The sequence below is a fragment of the Papaver somniferum genome, chromosome 2 (genome assembly GCF_003573695.1).
Source record: "Papaver somniferum cultivar HN1 chromosome 2, ASM357369v1, whole genome shotgun sequence".
Classification (NCBI taxonomy): domain Eukaryota; kingdom Viridiplantae; phylum Streptophyta; class Magnoliopsida; order Ranunculales; family Papaveraceae; genus Papaver; species Papaver somniferum.
Genome location: NC_039359.1, coordinates 28053741 through 28059740, shown reverse-complemented (window position 1 = coordinate 28059740; position 6000 = coordinate 28053741).

The following is a 6000-nucleotide window of genomic DNA, read 5'->3' as shown; positions in this document are numbered from 1 at the left end:
GGTAGAACGGTTCTTAGAGGTCTTTATGGATGATTTTTCAGTGTTTGGTTCATCTTTCGATGAGTGCTTGCATCATTTGACATTAGTGTTGACTAGGTGTAAGGAAAAAAATTTAGTGCTTAATTGGGAAAAATGCCATTTCATGGTTAAATCAGGAATTGTATTAGGGCACATCGTCTCTTCAAAGGGTATAGAGGTAGACAAAGCCAAAGTTGACCTTATTAAGACTTTACAGGTCCCAAAAACCGTAAAAGATATTAGGTCATTCCTAGGGCATGCAGGTTTTTACCGTCGATTCATTAAGGATTTTAGCTTGATTTCTAGACCTCTTTGCAATTTGCTTGCAAAAGATGTTAAGTTTGTCTTTGATGATGCTTGTTTAGAGGCTTTTGAGAAGCTTAAAACTTTACTCACTACTGCCCCGATAGTCCAGGCACCTAACTGGAACCTACCCTTTGAGATTATGTGTGATTCTTCAGATTATGCTATAGGCGTCGTTTTAGGACAACGAGAAAACAAATTACTTCATGTGATTTATTATGCTAGCAAAACTCTGAATGATGCCCAAATGAACTACACAACTACCGAGAAGGAACTTTTAGCCATCGTGTTTGCCTTGGATAAGTTTAGGTCCTACCTATTAGGTTCTAAGATCATAATCTATACAGATCATGCTGCTTTGAAATACCTTTTATCTAAGAAGGATACCAAACCTAGATTGATTAGATGGATCCTATTGTTACAGGAATTTTCCCCAGACATTAGAGACAAAAAGGGTGCAGAAAATGTAGTAGCAGATCACTTGTCTAGGCTAGTTGTTAGTTCCCCTAGTGATTCCCTTCCTATAAGGGATAGCTTTCCTGATGAACAATTGTTCTCTGTTTCCCAATCACCTTGGTATGCAAATATAGTGAATTATCTTGTTACTGGTCGAACCCCTCAACATTGGGGTAAGCAAGATCGTTCTAGGTTTTTAGCCGAGGTTAAGCATTTCTTTTGGGACGATCCTTATCTGTTTAAGTATTGTCCGGACCAGATTATTGGAGATGTGTATCTGAGAGTGACCAGTCTAGTATTATCTCCTTTTGTCATGAACATGCATGTGGGGGTCATTTTAGTGCTAAGAAGACTGCTGCTAAGATTTTGCAGTGTGGATTTTACTGGCCTTCGTTGTTTAAAGATTCCCATAGTCATTGTGTTTCTTGTGAGCGTTGCCAGAAGTTAGGAACCATTTCCCGTAGAAATATGATGCCTTTGAACCCTATTTTAGTGATTGAGGTCTTTGATGTGTGGGGCATTGATTTTATGGGTCCATTTCCTATTTCGTTTGGTTATCTTTACATACTTGTCGCTGTAGACTATGTGTCTAAGTGGGTTGAGGCGGTTGTAGAACGAATGACCACAGGGTCGTAGTCCAGTTTTTGAAAGAGAATATACTTACACGTTTTGGTACGCCGCGAGCTATAATTAGTGATGGAGGTTCACACTTTTGTAATAGACCGTTTCTCTTTTAATGAAACAATACGGTATTACCCATAAAGTAGCAACCCCATATCACCCTCAGACTAGTGGTCAGGTAGAGGTTTCCAATAGGGAAATTAAACGTATTCTAGAGAAAACAGTTAATCCAAATAGGAAAGACTGGTCGTCGAGGCTTACTGATGCCTTATGGGCTTACCGTACTGCGTTTAAGACACCCATTGGAATGTCACCTTATCGTTTAGTGTTTGGCAAGGCATGTCACCTCCTGTTGAGTTAGAGCATCGAGCCTATTGGGCTATTAAGAACTTAAACTTTTCACTTGACAAGGCAGGAGCTCAAAGAAAGCTCCAGCTCAATGAGTTGGACGAGATTCGTAGAGATGCATACGATAGTGCTAAGGAGTATAAGAACAAAATGAAACTTGTGCATGATAGGAATATTTTACGAAAGTCATTTTCTCCAGGTCAAAAAGTTCTTCTGTATGACACTCGTTTGCATCTATTCCCCGGGAAGTTGCGCTCTCGGTGGACCGGTCCTTTTGTGGTCCGTACTGTTTTTCCTCATGGCGCTGTTGAGATTGAGACACCAGATGGTAGTAGTTCTTCGAAGGTTAACGGTCAGCGATTGAAGCCCTTTTTAGAGCCTTTTCCTACAGGTGATGTTGAGGAGGTCCCTCTGGAGGACCCTGTTTACCTTGATTGACCATCGAGGCGATTTTGTATGTTGTATAATATTTTTGTAGGTTTTTGGTTACACTTCACCCAGGTACTATCTTTCCGACTTCTCTCTTTACTATTTCCTCATGTTACTTATATTTTTGGTACTGTTCTTTGATTAGAAACATTGAGGACAATGTTAGATTTAAGTTTGGGGGTGGGGTAGAACTTTTTGTTACCTTTTCGTTGCAATAAATAAACTCCAGAGCCTAGAAATTTATCCCTATTAAGGATGGCACTAACCAATCTAAGTGGATGGAAGCATTTTGGTTGTAGGAGTTGAGGAACCAATCTGACTAGATGGCAACATCTAAAGAGTCTATTCATAAAAGCACAGAGCTCAGGTGTTAGAAATAACATGATAGTTTCACCATATCTCGTTGAGTCCTTTTCACTTCTGTTTTTATTTTGTTTTGTTTTTAAACTATGTTTCTCTAAGTGATTAGGTGGGGCTCACGATTCAAGTTGTTACCAATGCTAGGGTGAATTAGAGTGATTGAGAGAAAAAAAAAAAAAAAAAAAAAAAAAAAAAAGAGACCAGACCATCAGACCAACTGGAATAAATTCAATAAAGTCGACCACTGGAACCCTTGTATATGCCAGTTGTGTTGACCTAGAGTTAGGATTATCAATCACTGGTTCCCTTGTATATGCCAGTGTGTTGATATTAGTCAGACGTATCTCAGTCCATTAGGATAGGTTCATTTTGGCGGAGGCCTTCAGACAGATATGAGAAACACCGTTCACCTAGTAAACATCAAAACCATCTATGTTTTTCTATATCCATCTTCTTGATCTATCCATGTGATTAGTTTTGACTCCGGATATTGATGTCCATAGTGCGACTATCTGAGTAGAGCTCTGTCACTTATATATGAATTTTAGTATGCTTGAGTGCAAACTCGTGTACAACAATTGGAATTTCGCATCAGGGTACTTCCTCCTGTAGTCAATAAGTATGCCAACCAAAGAGATTATTTAGTGCCTTCCAAGGTTCTGTGTAGATAGCTAGGGTCTGGAGTATAAAGATTTTGTGGGTATACCTCTGGTAAGCCCTCCGGAGACAACACTCCTCCACTAGGGACACCTAGGGGTTTAAAGGCTTATTGCATAAGCTAAATGCAATCGACGATGCCTGCGACAGTGTGTTAGGATTTTATTTCTATTTTATTTTTGCTCGAGGACTAGAAAATAATAGGTTTGGGGGTATTTGATAGACACATTTTTGTGTCCGATTTGTCTCGATTCTATATATTGTTAGGGATCATTTTTGTACTTATTATGGTGTTTTATTTATTTGTAGGTATTTTTGGACAATAAACATTTTTGGAAAAAATTGGCTCGAAAAGTTGTCCGAAAACACCCGGAGGACATTTGCTATTCAGACTCTCACTTTGGATAAGGGGTAACCTAATTACACTTTGGATAAGGGGTAACCTAATTATTAAGGGGAATCCCATTTCCAGGCAGTTGCTAATCGCACCCCTACCCTGGATAAGGGGAAACCATCTTCAACATTTCAAAAACCAGGTTTTGGCGGGAAAATAGGTGCAGTGAAGAACAATTTTGGCAATCGTGATTTGGAGGAGTTTGAGGTCGATTAAAACTCGGATTTTCATAGGATAGACTCCTTATGGGTCTAGGAATCTGATATGGGTGTTTAAATCGATTAGACTGGGCTCAATCGACGGATTTTTATCACAACAGAAATATATGGAAAGTCACGGGTGTGACCTGTTTTAGGGAATTTTAGAGAGATTAAAGTGTTGTAAACCTTACCAAAGATTTGTATCTATCTAAGGAAGAGTTTAGAATAAAAATAAAAGCTCAGAAACGCGTAGAAATTCTAAAACAAGAAATTTCCACAACTTTGCCGTGAAGAGAAGGAAAGGGATTTTGGAAGATTTGGGAGAGATTTAATCGCTATTTTTGATATAAATAGATGTCTTGGGTCATATAGAAGGGGTGTCGAGAGTTTGGGAACCTAAGGAGAGCCAGAAAAGAAGAAATCATAGCTTTACCAAACTCTGTTTCTGCTGCTGCTGTTGCTGAAGAGGAAGAACGCGAAGAACATTGACGCAGGGAAACAGTCGCAGAATAGTGGTGTTGTTTAACAGCTGAAGAACATTAAGCTGTGCAGGGCAGTCGTATTCTAGGGTCTTAAAATCAACGACAAAGCAACAGTACTTACAACAGTTTTCTGTAACAGTTCCATTGTAACAGCTGTTTTGCAACACCAATACACTGTTGCAAACAGTCTGTGTTATTACTTTTCACTCTTTTAATCATCTTTTGAGCAACAAACACATATTTTGAGATCATGATTAATATGAGGAGCTAAACCCCATTGCTGAGGCGATAGAGGAAGCTATTTTTCCAACAAAAAGTGGTATATTCTATTTTATCTTTTTATTTGCAATAATTATATGATTATTTACCTTGAACTATTATTGAATATGATTTTTATTTGAGTGATTGTGATCTATTTTGATGGAGTATGCTTAGTTTTAAGACTTTTGATGCTTCATACTTGGTATTTACAATTACTACTTTTGAAAATCTACTTGTTGCAATATTTTAGAATCAAATTAAACGAGAAGATTGCATAAATATAAGTATTGGTTTAATCACTTTGAACTTGGAAAATAGTGGAATCTTAGCCTCAGTGTTTCTTTTAGTATTGATATCATCTTTGATTGAGTTTGCTATAATTTTTAGTGAGTTTTCTATTTTAATATTAGAATTTAAGTCTAATTAATATCCTTCACAAGTCTGAGAATCGAACCACTTTTACCACTATCTACAAATCACATCACTGGAGCAGTTGATGACTCTATGGAAGGGCATTTGCTGTCGGACAATGGTTGTTGGTTGTTAGAAAAAGGGCCCGTGGTACCCTCGTTTGATGGTTCTAACACGGCCTTATAGTTCTTGTTCCTTATGTATTCATCTTTTATCTTTTTCTTGTGTTGCCTTTCTGTCTTCTGAGCAAGAAATTCATTTAAGGTATGAATTGAATGCAAGTATAGGCCTTCATTAATCTCTAGCCTTAAATCACAGATATATCTATTGACTTGTTCATCCTCAATTTCGGGAAGGTTGACTCTCGCGCCCAACTAGTATAATTCTTTTATATATTCACTCGTTGACCTCTTTCCTTGTGAGCACTGTTGGCAACTTTGGAAAGGTTTCTGTGAAAAATCAGGAGGGAGGAAATGTACCTTCATCATATTACGCATTTGAGGCCACAGGGTCATTGTTGTTTCTCCTCGTAGCCTTCGACTGTGTTCGGTTTTTCTCCACCAAGTACCGTCCCCTCCCTTAAACTTGTAAGAGACCTGCTTTACTCACTGTGATTCTGGAATCCGCGTACACTCAAAAAAATTCTCAACAGATGCGATATAATCAAGGGATCCTTCCATATCGATCGTACCGTTATAGATGGGAGTGTCCAATTACATTTTGTAAGAAAAACTTGAATCACCTTCTTCGCGAAAGGTATTATTTTGGTACGCCTCATCAACAAAAATTTCAGAACCTGATTCATCCTCGTACTCAACAGGAATACGAAGAGACCCAACTTTAAACCCTGGAAAACTCCCTCTTTGTAACTGTTCGCTCTAAAAAAAAATTCCTTAAGTTTGATTCAAACTCTTAAAAATTATCAGACACAAAATCAAATTCACAAAATCCATGAACATCACGTCCAGTCCTTCGCCGGTTATCCTCAAAGTAAGGGTTTCGATTAGTAGTACCTCTAGAATGAAAAATGTTACCTTCAGGAGTTTTGAGGGTGAAACAT